General features: G+C 41.5%; 1 long non-coding RNA gene across 1 annotated transcript in view; it reads left to right on the top strand.

Moving 5' to 3' along the window:
• Nucleotides 1-12619: 12619 nt before the first annotated feature.
• The window catches only part of LOC122459958, a 32934-nt gene continuing 31857 nt past the window's right edge, over nucleotides 12620-13696 (top strand). Inside the window, exon 1 of the long non-coding RNA XR_006280951.1 lies at nucleotides 12620-12713. This is a non-coding gene — a long non-coding RNA (uncharacterized LOC122459958). The remainder of the gene's footprint in view (nucleotides 12714-13696) is intronic.

Here is a 13696-nt window from a genome sequence, read left to right as displayed (position 1 = left end):
GGCTTCCGTTCCTTCTTGCACGTCTCCAGAGCTGAAGCAGAGGTACAAAAGGAGAGGCAGGAGATTACGGTGTATCCTGAAGCCTTGACAAAGAAGCATGTGTGCTGTGCCTCTACTGAATTGTCACTTCCCTTGTGCCTGAACACCAGATGGTGTGTGGCGCTGCAAAACTCTTAATGGACTGGGTGTCAGATAAGCATACTGATGTGAATAGGTAGCTTCCTGTTCTACTTTAAGGGGCAGAAAATAACACAAATATCAGTGGTTAACTCTTTTAATTTATAAAGCATGCTGTGCTTTTGTAGAAGCAGATAAACCTTTTAGATTCCACCTACACAATAACTTTAACCATCATAATGTAATTTCATTTTGTAGCATGCCTGGGATAGTAATTGTGTCCCCTACCTGCGCTAAAGACTTGGATGTGACTAGAGGCTTTTGTGTGGTTTATCGGCATGGTTAAAACAGCATTTGGGCCCGTTTGCAGTACAGAATGGAACTAATTGAAATCAGGTCCCTTTATGCTACTGAAGCTGTAGAGCCAGATTTAGGTGCCTAAATGGGAGACAAGCAGTTCTGAAAAAATCTTGTGTCTAGTTTATAATGGGCCTTGGTGGCAAATATAAGGAATTCAGGGACTCGGCCTCTTTCCCATTGAAGCCAATGGTAAAATTTCCATTGACTTCAGCAAGAGCATGATCAGTTCCCTGTAGTCTAAGCACCAGGGCATCCAACTTCATATATTATAGTTAAAATGACCACTTTACAGATAACATAGAGCAACATATGTATTTAGAGACGGTGCACTTATTTGCTAGAGGTTAGACTTACGATGAGATATGATGGCTTACTTGTATGAGGACTGGAAAATAAATGCTATCCTTCAGTTGCACTATACTGTATAAGTAGTATATTCATCTCATTCACAAAACATCTTTATACACTTGTATCTGTATCGTTAAGGTGACTCTCTTTGTCTATTTCTGTTGTTCACATCTCTGATATCTGGGTGTCAGGAATATTCCAGAAAAGTTTACCTTACAGCTGAAGCCAACCATGGAAAACCCAAAAAGAGTGTTGTTTTTTTTTTTAAAGTTCTGAGCAAATAAAAACATTTGAAACTGTCCTGCAAAATTAACTGTAGCCTTACTACCAAGTGAATGATAGAATCAGTAATGTCCTATTTAGTCACTATCTAAAGCAGCAGCCCCGCTGTGTTATAACATGACTTCTCCTTGCCCAGGTCGGGAGAGAGTGCAATGTTAAGGAGCAATGGTTGAAATCCTGGCCCAGCTGAAGTTAATGGGAGTTTTGCCATTGATTTTCAATGGGGTTGAGATCCTACCCAATATTTTGACCAGGATATCGAAGGGTTTAAACACTGTTCTCTACCACATTTGCAACATTTAATTTTTATTTATTTGGATTTCTACAATGATGAAGTGATGCCTATCCAGAGCACTAAGTGTTACAGAAACAAATACAATTAAACAGTGGCTTATCCCTCGCCAGCAGAGCTGAACCTCTGGCAAAACATTAAGACGAAACTCTCCTCCTCCATGTAGATCTTACCCCTATCAAACCTCGCTCCCTACCACAGTCCATGAAAATAGATCTACTTTGCAGCATGCTCTGAAGGCCCACAGGCCCAGCCTGTTTCAGCAGGGGGAGGATCTTGTTCTAGAGCTGAAGGTTTTTTACAGCATACATTATATCCCCAAACTCCTCTCTCTCAAATTGAGAGGGATCCAGCTCAAGCACCTCTGTTGATTGCAGATGTGGCAGTGTGGGAATGTCCACACAAGCCAGGGGAAAACAGTTATATCCGAGCAAAATGTTTCATAGTTTGTGTTTAACCACATTTATTGCAATGTCAATGGGCTTTGAGAGTGGAATAGTAGAACACTCTGTCTGCAGCAAACCTTAAGTGGCCTATTCACATGTTAATTTAGAAAGAGGAAAACATGAAGAAAATATGCAGAAGCCACTGAATTAAAAACAAATAGTGTGTATTCTACGTGGTGTGTATACTCTCTGTCTAGACAAGATGTTGAAAATGGCTTTGCCCTGTTTGCGCTAGTGAATCAACTATTTCAACCCACAGCCCACACTGAGGCAGGGTTATCTTCCTCTTACGGATGGGGTCTAGAGGTCAGCTTCTTGCCTGTCTGCTAAGTGGAACAAAGTGACAATAGCACGTAGCCATTGTTCTGTGTCTTACATTGGTTGGCTGCCAGGATAAAGTTTACAATCTTGTGGACAGATCCTCAGCTGGTATAAATCAATGCTACTCTGATTTCAATGAAGCAATATTGGTTTACACTAGCTAAGGATCTCTCCCTGACCTTTCCTTGAAAGCCCTGAATGGGCTAGGAGCAAATATATGAAAGATGGCTTGTCTTTGCCCTTCTCCATACAGCAGCATTCGAAAGAAACAGTATGGTTAATAGACCTCAGATGCAAAATGAAGGCTGTGAGCCAGTGACAAGGCATTGCTGGTGGAAGCTGTGGTTGTGGGATCAAGTCTTACAATCTTCAGACTGTAATACAGACCCTTCTGTTCTGACAGGATTTCCTTAACAGCCATGTTATGAAGCAGCCCAGCATTCATCTGGACTCTGACCCTTAAATACAGGTGGCTTGATGAGGAAATCTGACTCCTCCTGAAGGCTCACTGGCCCTGAAGGCCCATTTGAATCTATGTAATGAGTGCTAAGATACTACGGAGATGCATATTATAATAGTAATAGTATGGTTTTGTAGCTAGAGCAGGGGTCAGAAAATCAAGAGAACTGGATTGTCTTAACCAAGTCTGCCATTGATTCACTATGTGACTGTCCGTGCTTATTTAAGTCACTTGACATCTCTGTGCTTATGTTTCCCTAGCTGTAAATGAGTATAATTATATCCATTTCATGGAGGTGCAAAGTATTTTCTCTCCTGCTAATTGACTTATTTTCCCATGAAATGCTTTAAAAAATTATTACAATAAGATTTTCTGATAATAAAATACAGAAATATAATATTGATTTTCAATCTCTCCCCCTCTATTGTTTAAAGGCCTGTTCCTGACAGTTACCATTGTCTTCAAAGGAGCAGAATGAGCCTTTACTTTTGCACAAGTGGACAGAAAGGAAACTGAACAAAATTTAAAATAAGATCAGTTAAGGATTGCACATACATTGATTGACTCACTGTATAACTTTCATTCATCCATTCACTTTGCAATAAATTCTACTTAAGAAAAGTTCTTAAAATACTGGAATATTTATTCACATCTATTAGTCCCTTCAGTGATTTTTATAGCTTAATTGTTAGTGTCATACTTAGGGGCATATTTTTATATTGACAAACTGATTTTCAAATTGCATTTAAATGATGAATCATATAGAAGAATTTTGGAATTCACAGATGTTATCATAAATAATAAAATACTTTATTTCACTGTTTTAACTGGTTAGCTTTTTAGTAGCAATAGTACTTTTCAGAATATGTTCTTTGCTCAATCATTTTTCCAAGTGGGATGTTCCTGTAATATTGCCTTGGCTAGTAAGAAATTAGCTTTTTTTCCCCCTCTATTTTTTAGTAATTTCCCCTTCTTTTCCTCAGTCTTTCCTTCTCTGAAACAGGGATGGTATAGATTTCCTTGGTCCTGCCACAGCACAGGGGGCTAGACTTCTCCCCCTACATTTCTATGATTCTACGTATTTAATAGTTTTGCAAAAGTGAGACTAAAAGTTCTATAATCTCAATGAGCACCTTTCACTTAACTAAGGCAGATGACTGTTGTGCCAGATTCTAATCTGATTGGCAGTGGAACAGGAAATATTTTGAGCTGTACAGTGATGCATGCCATGCATCTGATACAAGAATATGGGCTTGAGAGAGTCTAGATTTATTACTTGGTGATATTCAATAAAACATGTCAGAGTGGATTTATTTTTTAAGAGTTGATATATCAACACTAGGTCTGGGTTTTGTAGCTGTTTTATGAAATACAGTGGATTTGAAAGAATATTAAAAAGTTAATGTAGTTAACATTTTCCCTCAGACAGTTTATGACATCTCAAAAAATAAATGCAAGTTTAATAGAATGACATCTCTCATAAAAACAGAAGTAATATTTCTTGATTTTCAGATTCAGAAATGAGAGCTGACAATTTTTGGAGTGTCAAAAGCATCTGAGTTAGTTCAGACTGAGAACATTCCTTCTGTGATTTTTTTTTTCTTTTCATTTTGTAGGCATGGGAAGGCAAAAGGTCACTGGATGGACAATATTCTTTTCTAGCTAATATTTTCTTTAATTAAGAAATTCTGGGTAGATTTAGATCTTTGCATATGAAATTCCAGTTGAGTTTACTTATTCTAAACAAGCCTCTAGGTGGGCGGTGGGTAGGCAAGTAGGCCATATGAGGATGGTGCATTCTTTCTCGGTTTGGGGACAAAATCCAAAAAATAATATTGGAATCCAAGAGAATCACTTGGTGCTTCACCAGGACATTGAGGTACAGATTATTGCTTCTGATGTAGTCTTTCTACTTGGTAGTTCTGACCTGAGTCCAGATGTTCTAAGATTCTGTCATATGGCCAATGATCAACCACTCTTAGTCTTCTGGCTCCCTAGCTGTCATCTCTCTTGGGCAGAGTCGCATGTCTCTCTCCCTCCTGACTGAGTTTTTTTCCAGGCTGCCCAGTTCCCTGCCTACACTGTGATATCCCCAGCAAGCCAGACAGCCTGAACAGGTCAGTGTCTGCTCTTGAATTTTTCTTCAAAGGCTGTGAACGGTGTAATTGCCAGCCGTTGTAAATTACCACACGGCCCTTTCTAAGCAAGCATGTTTATTCTTGAAGTTTTTGTGATGGGGTGTCCACCCCACAGAAGGCCTGGAAGGGTTAAAATGGCCAATTAGCTTCCCAGGCTGCACCTGGACAAGGAGACTGCCTGGGAGTCCTGGAAGGGGAACACATAGTGACCTGGCTGGAGGGATGAGTCACGAAGAGCAGGCTCCAGGAACCATGGCCAATGGGAGCTGTCAGGGCAACACCTGCAAACGGGGCAGCACACAGAGCCGCCTGGCCACGCCACTGCATAGGAGCTGGAGAAGGAACATGCTGCTGCTTCTGGGAGCTGCTTGAGGTAAGCACTGCTTGGAGCCTGCACCCCTGACCCCCTCCCATGCCTCAACCCCCTGCCCCAGCCCTGATCTTCCTCCCACTCTCTGAACTCCCCAGCCTGGAGCACGCTCCTGCACTCCAAATCCCCTGGCCCAGAGCCCTCTACTGCACCTGCAGCCCAGAGCCTGTACCCTCTCCCACACTCCAACACCTTGCCTCAGCCCGGAGCCCCCTCCCACACTCCAAATCCCTCGGCTCCACTCCCCAGCCAGGAGCCCCCTCCTATACCCCAAACTTCTCAGGCCTGGTCCCACCCCAAAGCCGGCACCCCCAGCCAAAGCCCTCACCCGCTCCCGCATCCCAACCCAGGGTCTGAGCCCGGAGCCCCCTCCCACACCCTGAACTCTTCTTTCTGGTCCTACCCCGGATCCCGCACCCCCAGCAGGAGCCCTCAATCCCTCCCACATCCCAAACCCCTGAGACAGCCCGGTGAAAATGAGCGAGTGAGTGAGGGTGGGGAGAGCAAGAGACTGGGGGGGGAGGAGGGGATGGAGTGAATGGGGGCTGAGCCTAAGAGAAGGGATGGGAAGGAGGCAAGGCAAGGGGTGGGGCAAGGGTATTTGGTTTTTTGCAAGTATAAAGTTGGCAATCCTAGCTGCAGGGTCCAGGTGGCAGGACAGCGACAGCCTGGAAGCTGACCCTGGACCCCCACTGTGTGGGACCATCCGGCTGCCTACCCTGGACCCGCAGTGTGTGGCAGCCCTGCCTCCAGTGTGCTGGGTGGCGTGACAGCCCAGACCCCTCCACGTTGGGCAGCTGGGAACCGGGCGGGACCCTGGACTGCAAGCTGCCCTTTAGCACGCAACTGAGCTGGGCCCCAGCTGTATGCTAACTGGGCTGCAAACCGTTGCTCTAGAGGTATTAAAACCTGAATGAATTTGCCTGATCATTCCTTGCTCTTCTTAATTTCTGGACAAGCTGTGGTCACCCTCTCCCATGGAATTACAGAAAGTCTCTGGCCCGCAATGATACATAAACTTCATTCTGTAAGATCTCCCAAAAACATTTCAGGAAGTTGCCCAGTCTATCGCATTTGGAACAAAGTGTTTTTAACCAAGTTAAAATATTTTGTTTAGAAATGGCTAAAATTAACTGTTTTGACTTTTTTGGAAAGAAATCCATTTTCTGGCTGAAATTATTCACTGAATTTGATCCTAGTTTACAAACACTTTGGGTACTCCAAAAATGCATTTTTGGGCAAATTTATTGTTCACTGAAAAAACTTTGCTTAGTCCTACATACATTATCTAACTATACAGAATGGTATCAATTGATCCTTTACCTTTCTGAACTGTATGAAAATCACCAGGCCTACATAGAGTGAAAGCAAAAGGCTAAAATCATCTACGACGTAATCCCGTGTCTATTGAAGTCAAAGGGAGTCTTTGGATTTTGGATTAGGCCCCTAGTATGTACCACTTCTTAAACATATAGCCCAAAGTGTTCTTTTGAAAAAGGAAAAAGCAGAACTGGAAATCATTTGACTACAAAGAAACTTTAACACACACAAGGTTAGGTCCTACAGTCTTTAGTCAATGGGAATTTTGACACAGTAAGGACTGATGGATCAAGCCAATCATTCTTATGTAACATGTACTTCATTTGTTTATCATTGCATAACACGGATCCATTCAATATGTTCTTTCTGATGCCTGAAGCATAGAACCTGGCACTCCCACGCTCTGGAAGTATGGTGTTGTGGTTTTTTTTTTTTTTTTTTTGAGACTACTGCCAATTTATAGTAATTAATATGATAAGGGCAGCATCTGTAGCAGTCCCTAATTCTTTAATCTTAGAGCAGAGATAGAAATGGATTAGCTAGAAATAAATACAGCTCATGGCATTTTTCTCATGAGAACAAGCCCTTTAAAATATTGCATTCTTGTAGCAGGACCAGGCAGTGCAATGATGAAGGCAATTTTCCTTTGCCTCAGGGAATTATCCATGCTGGACTGAATGGAAAGAATAGCTGCTGATTTATTTTAAATGAGACAGAAATAAAACTCTGCCTCCAGGCAATGGATGTAGTTCTCAGGTTTGTTCCCATAGCACTCTGACCACTGGAGGGAAGAAGTCTGTACATTCTAGTGCAGATGAATTTCCTGTAAAAATCAAATCAGTGATTAGGAAAGCAGGATAGAACAGGACCAGAAAATTGGTCCACATTCAGTTTTACTGACTGGGGATGTTGATTTTTAAGATGAGAGGTTTAAGTGAATTGGAAACTTTTGTAAACAAAAGATGAGAAATTTCCTTATTCAAATGAGCTAGTTGGCTGTAAAGATGTGTGGGTTATTTAAATATTTCCAACAGTTACCAGGAAATTACATTTCCTTTCAGAGAAATGATCTGTTTATTGCTTGAAAATGTTTCTTGGATTATTTTTTTCATGTCAGTGAATTTAAGGCTAGTGAAAGCTGCAAGACTGACAACACTGGAGATTGAAGTTTTTTGGGGGCACATGTGACATAGTCAGCACTACTGCAATCATCTCCATGTTAACATGTCTGTGTTCCTTAAATCTGACCTGGGGAGACATCAGATCTGGGTGAGAAACCAGTATCTGTGCCCACTGAATCCTTGGCACTTGCTGAGACTGCCACTGGGAATGCCAGTTGTGATGGTGGTTTCAACTGATGTGGACAACTGTCCTGTAGGACAGGGGTTCTCAACCTTTTTCTTTCTGAGGCCCCCCACAAATGCTATAAAAGTTGCATGGCCCACCTGGGTCACAATAACTGTTTTTCTGCATATAAAAGCCAGGGTCGGCATTAAAAGCAACTTTACCATACAATTCCTTACAACTTGGTGTATACAGGACCGAGAGGCGGGTATTGTTCATCAGTGACTCTTCTGGCTGATCAAAGAACACTGTGAAGGGACTCTGAGTAGAATCATATAATTTTTTTTATAGCAGGCAATATTGAGCTCCCTCCTTTCTAAGGCTTTGTGTCATAGGGCTTACAACAGAGGGGGGCAAACTACGACCTGCAGGATCATCCTACCCAGCCCCTGTGCTCATGGCTGGGAAGGTTAGCCCCTGGCCCCTCCCCCGCTGTCCCCTCTCCCCTGCAGTGATGCCGCCATGCGGGTAGCACAGTTTGCACCTGTTCACCTTCCAGGCTTTCCAATAAGCCTGTCCTGCCACTCTGAGTGGCATGGTAAGGGGGCGGAGGGGTTGGATAAGGGACAGGAGGTCCCCTGGGTCAGTCGGGGGACAGGTGGAGGTGGTCAGAAGACAGGGAGCAGGGAGGGTTGCATAGGGAGTGGGGTCCTGGGGCAGTCAGGGATGGGGGTCCCGGGAGGGGGCAGTCAGGGGACAAGGAGCAGGGGAGGTTGGATGAGTCGGGAGTTCTGAGGGGGCAGTCAGGGGGCGGGAAGTGAGAGGGGGCGGATAGGGGCCAGGCTGTTTGCGGGGGCACAGCCTTCCCTACCCGGCCCTCCATACCGTTTTGCAACCCTGATGTGGCCCTCAGGCCAAAAAGTTTGCCTGCCCCGGCTTACAAGCACATTACTGTTTCCTAGCATGCTCCTTTTTCATTGGTGTTACAGTTGCTGCAACCAATCCTTGGCCATCTAGGAGTCATGGGCTTTAACTATGCGGCACAGTGTGATAGAGCTTGGATCATCATGCTTCTAAATAGCAGGTCCCTGCCACCTGCTCGAAAGAAGATTCTGTGGGTATGTCTGCACTTTGAGCTGGACATGTAAATTCCAGCTTGAGGAGACATGCCTGTGCTAGCTCCAACCAAACAGTGCATTAAAAATAATGTACCCCTGGCAGCGCAAGTGGTAGGCCACCCCAAGTACATACCCATTCAAAGGTATGTACTTGGGGAAGCTATCCCCTTGCGCCCCCATGGCTATGCTCTATTTTTAGTGAGCTAGATAGATTAGAGCTAGTGCAGATATGTCTCTGTAAGCTGGAATTTATATCTCCAGGTCAAAGTGTAGACATGTCTTGTGGTAGCTGCAAGCATGTAGGTCCTATGACAAATGCTTGAAAAATTTTGATTCTATCCAGTTACCAGCTGTGCTGTCTGTACACGTGTACTTTCACCCCCACCCCCACCATTACGGTATTTTATAAATGTGAGATCTGACCTATTTTGTGGAATGGTATAGATGGTGGTTCACCATCCTGTAGGTAAATAGATTTTAAAAAAATTCCTAGTCAGTTGTAATTTAACAAAGCATTTCAGAAATAATGTGCAGAAATGTTGCCTTCTTTCCATTAACCCTCCCTTTGTGAAAAGAAGTCCAGCTGTTACACGTTTGATAATGTTTATAGTAAAGGTTTTGGACCTGATCTTGCTGTTCTTTCTCTGGGACCACTTCCACTGAAGTACCACACAGTATGAGGAAGGGTAACAGAATAAGGTTTCAGAAAGGTTGTGAGTTAATATCCTAGCCATGCCTTATACCAATACATTTGCTGGTCTTCCACACCAGCTGCTGTGCTGTGGCAGAATAGAGGAGTGCCTTGATTGCAGCTTCAGCTTTTTAAATATGCTGGCATGTGACCATATGGTGGTTATGTAGGGTAGAACTGAAAGCACGTTATGTGTGGTGTACATGTTTGAGGCAGCAGCGAAGCAGTTAAAGTAGATGGGAACCATGTGGCTAAAATGCTGCACTTAATTTGAAAACTCATCCAAGTTATTTACAGCCCTGAACTTCTTTTTAGTGTCATCCCATAGGGCTTCAGCACCATTTGTGAGAAACCCAGTGTATATTGCTTATAGAGGTACATCCCCCTGCCTTTCTGTCCAAATACCAAACAAAAAGGAACAGAAACCAAATGGAATCAGAGTGTCTGTTCACTGATTGAAAATTTTATGGTTATTTGTAAAAATACAGAAGAACTTGGTCCTCTGCTGAGAAGCAAAGATAAGAAATAAACCAGTTATTGGCAGTGTTTCCCAAGGGTCAGACTTCAATTAGACAGAGTCATTCACTAGATGCTCATGGTGACATGTGATAGGTAGATTTCTTTGTGACTATCAGACCAAAATCTTCTCCCACTTTCCTCAGAGGAGATGCTTGTGACTTATACTATACACGTGAGAGCAGATTCAGACCCTGTGCTGGCTGAGAATTAGTGGAACCAAGATTCCCATCCCCCCACCCCCACAAGGTAGGGAAGGATTTGGGTTGTCTGCATGTGATTTGCAAAACTATTATTATATATTAATGTTTGTATTATTTAAACATCAAATGTGAATGTTGAAGGAGAAACCATGGTGCATTTAACCAAACAAGACAATTTTTACCAAGAAGATATTTGGAACACACTAATTTTTTTTTAAAGTTTATTAAATCTTGTTTTCCTTTTCTTTAAAATAAAACTTCTCACTTAAAAGCTAAAAATACGTTTCAAAAATTCTCTCTCTGTTTATGTTACTGTTGTGCCTGGGAACCCTAGTCATGGATCAGATTATGCTAGGCGCTGTACAAACACAGCACAAAAAATGGTTCCTATCCCAAGGAGCTTACAATCTAATCATAGGACAACAGACAGCAAATGGATACGGACTGATGGAGGCGTTCCTTTTCTCTCTCTGTTCTGAGTGACCCAATTTGAAGTTCTTGAAGATTTCAGCTAGGGCTGCCTTTGGATCTTTAGCTAAAGCAATTGTAGGGGAGTTCAAAGGGCTATGAGCATGTGGGCCATTTGTCTTCATTGGGGATTTGCCCTGATTTCAGCCACCAGTATTACTGCACTGGTGCAAACCCCTACTACAAACAAAACTTAGTTTTGTGTCTCTCTTGAAGGATGGTACCTTTAATATTAGTTGCCTGTCTAGAGACAGCACTAAGTCATGCAATGGGACTTGAATACACCACCTGACTCAGAGGCTACTTGGTACAGTATTATGTCAGTGGATTACAGTTATGCCATGTTATGTTTCTATTCCTACTAACACGGTAACTATATTTTAATCCCTCACTTATTCTTTGAATTACATATGTGTGTTGTTTAGAACCTGACCACTTCAATATTCTTCCATTATATCCTCCCCTTACACCAGTTTACACTCTCCACCCCAAGGAAAAGGGGTGAAAGGCCAGCCAACCAGAATAGAGAATATCAAAAAGGTCATTGTATTAGAATACATTACTGTTCACAAAATATATTAGGGAAAAAAGTCCTGATATTTGTTTTCATTGCAAAGATTGAACTAATAATATAGTTATTACACAAAATTAGTCCTTTCTTTTAACAGTGAACGTGATATATTGAAAACCTTAGCTGGTTCTTCTAACAATGTCAATATTAAAAGTTTTTAACCTCTTTTAATATCTATTATACCAGTAGCAGGTAACTGTGACACAAAGATTATGTTTAACTTTCAGTTTAATGTGCTAATTAAAAATATGGGAAGAACAACTTAAATCAGTGTTCAGCTGGAGTTCTGAAGACTTTACATTTGATGGCCATGAAGGGGGTAGTTGGTATAGGTCTTGAATTAACTTACTGATGTTGCATTTCCTTGTGATAATCAATATATAATATAAATATTTCTATATGTTAATTGGTTAGTATTTGAGTACTAATTCTCTTGAAAAGTCAAGCACGCATACACCCACATCTTGCATTAAAATCAGATCACCTTTAATCCTCCCTTTAAAAGAAAGCTCAGATGTATACTTCCTTGCTTTAGTTGTTCAGGATGCAGGCCATGTCCATTTATTATAAGGAGCTCTAACAACCAACACAGCCATTATGTAAACCTCCATATGGCACTCCAGTGAAGTACCTAGACATGTGCACTTTTGTCTTTGGTCATTTCATACTGAAAATACAATTAGATTTGGCTGTCAAACAGATGAAATCTGTCATATTCCTCCTATAAGACCTGAACTTGGTCCAGATCAATAAATACAAAAACACGCACCCATAAAATTGCAAGCTAAGCCTGTAATTTCAATACATGTGGGTTAGGATTCTGTGGAATCTGGCATCCTCTGTTTGCTGGCTGAACAGTCTGTTTCTGTGATTAGTATGGTTTAATTGCTTTACCACAAAACAAGCCTGAAAACAGTTACAATAAAGCAGCAGATGGCTTTGCCACACCTTTCCTAAAAGGGCAGTTCCCACAGAAAAAGGGACTTTTGTTGCTTTCTGTAGAAGACCCCTTTAAAATCGGGATAAACTCAAATTATTTCCCAAGTATAACACCACAAAGTTGTGTTTCCCCTCCCTTCCTTCCTGTATTTTTATACTTTCTTTATTTGTAACATGCTTTGTCTGGACATGAACTATCACGGGGGGGAAAAATATTTATACATAGGTTTGGCGAAACATTTCATCTTGAAAAAATGTATTCTTTAGATTCAGTCCATTTTCCTGTTCTTGAATTATCCAAAAACAGATAATGATTTTTACAGATTTGATCACTCTCTTTGTAATTATTCAAATCTTCTGGTTGACCATCTTTAGCTGGTGGATTATTACCCTCAAATGAACACTGATAGTGAATTTGATGCTTGGAATTTACTCTTTGAGCTGTGTGGATTACCTAAGTCACATACAGGTATGTCTGCTCCCTGATTGGATGACCATTTGGTTTTTATTTTTTTCAGTGTGATAGTTAGGAGTATTTAGGGAAAGCTTGGCAGGGAACAGGCCTGGGGAATTTTAAGATAATTATCACCATCTATTTAGCAAACTGAACATCCAATTTTCTCTATCACAGACACAGAAACAAGTAAGTTAATATGGAGATAAAGTCTTATTTACAAGGGGTGCAGTCATGGGCCCTGGTTTCTATGTTCAATTAATTGCCTCAGTGTCCGAACCCCAGCCAAGGTGGTTTGGGGAACTGTTATCTATTCCACATCTCAAAAAGAATTATATTTCATATAGTACATTGTGCATAGTACAAGTGCATGGGCTGAATTAATTGTCTTTCATTCTGTATCATCACCACAGTAATTGCATGTGCAGATGCAGTCAATTTGTGAAGGGTGCCATCACCTTTCTCATTTTGGGCCCGGCAATGTATCATTTAATGTCCTTACCCCATTCTATACTGTAAACTAGAGCTGAGCTAATAACTGACTGACTTTTTTGGTTCAGTTGCCAAACAAACAAACAAAAAATTTCTTGCCAACAAGAAAAACTGAAAAATTGTGTTTTGGATCAAATGAAGCATTGCAAATGTCATTTCAAAAACGTGTTCAAAATGAGATGGGTCACTTCAAAAATGATATTTCGAAATGAACAGCTGCAATTTTTTTGAGTTTTTATTCAGCTGAAAGCATTCACCAAATTTGACCCAAATTTGCAGAGTTTGTCAGCCTGAAACTGCATTTTTTTTGGTGAATTTACTATTGACTGAAATTTTTTGCCCAATATCAACATAGCTACCTGAACTTGAATTTAGTGGTTTCTGTTTTCCACTTCTTTCCCTACAATCACTCTTCTGCAACTATCCAGCATATGTGATTATGAAATTGTTTCTATAGCAGTTACATATCTTTGTGTGTTTCATTTGATTAATAACGTCAATGTGCT

This window comes from Dermochelys coriacea, chromosome 4 (assembly GCF_009764565.3).
Source record: "Dermochelys coriacea isolate rDerCor1 chromosome 4, rDerCor1.pri.v4, whole genome shotgun sequence".
NCBI classification, from domain to species: domain Eukaryota; kingdom Metazoa; phylum Chordata; order Testudines; family Dermochelyidae; genus Dermochelys; species Dermochelys coriacea.
The sequence above is the reverse complement of the archived record's forward strand: the minus strand, read 5'-3'. Positions and strand labels throughout refer to the sequence as shown.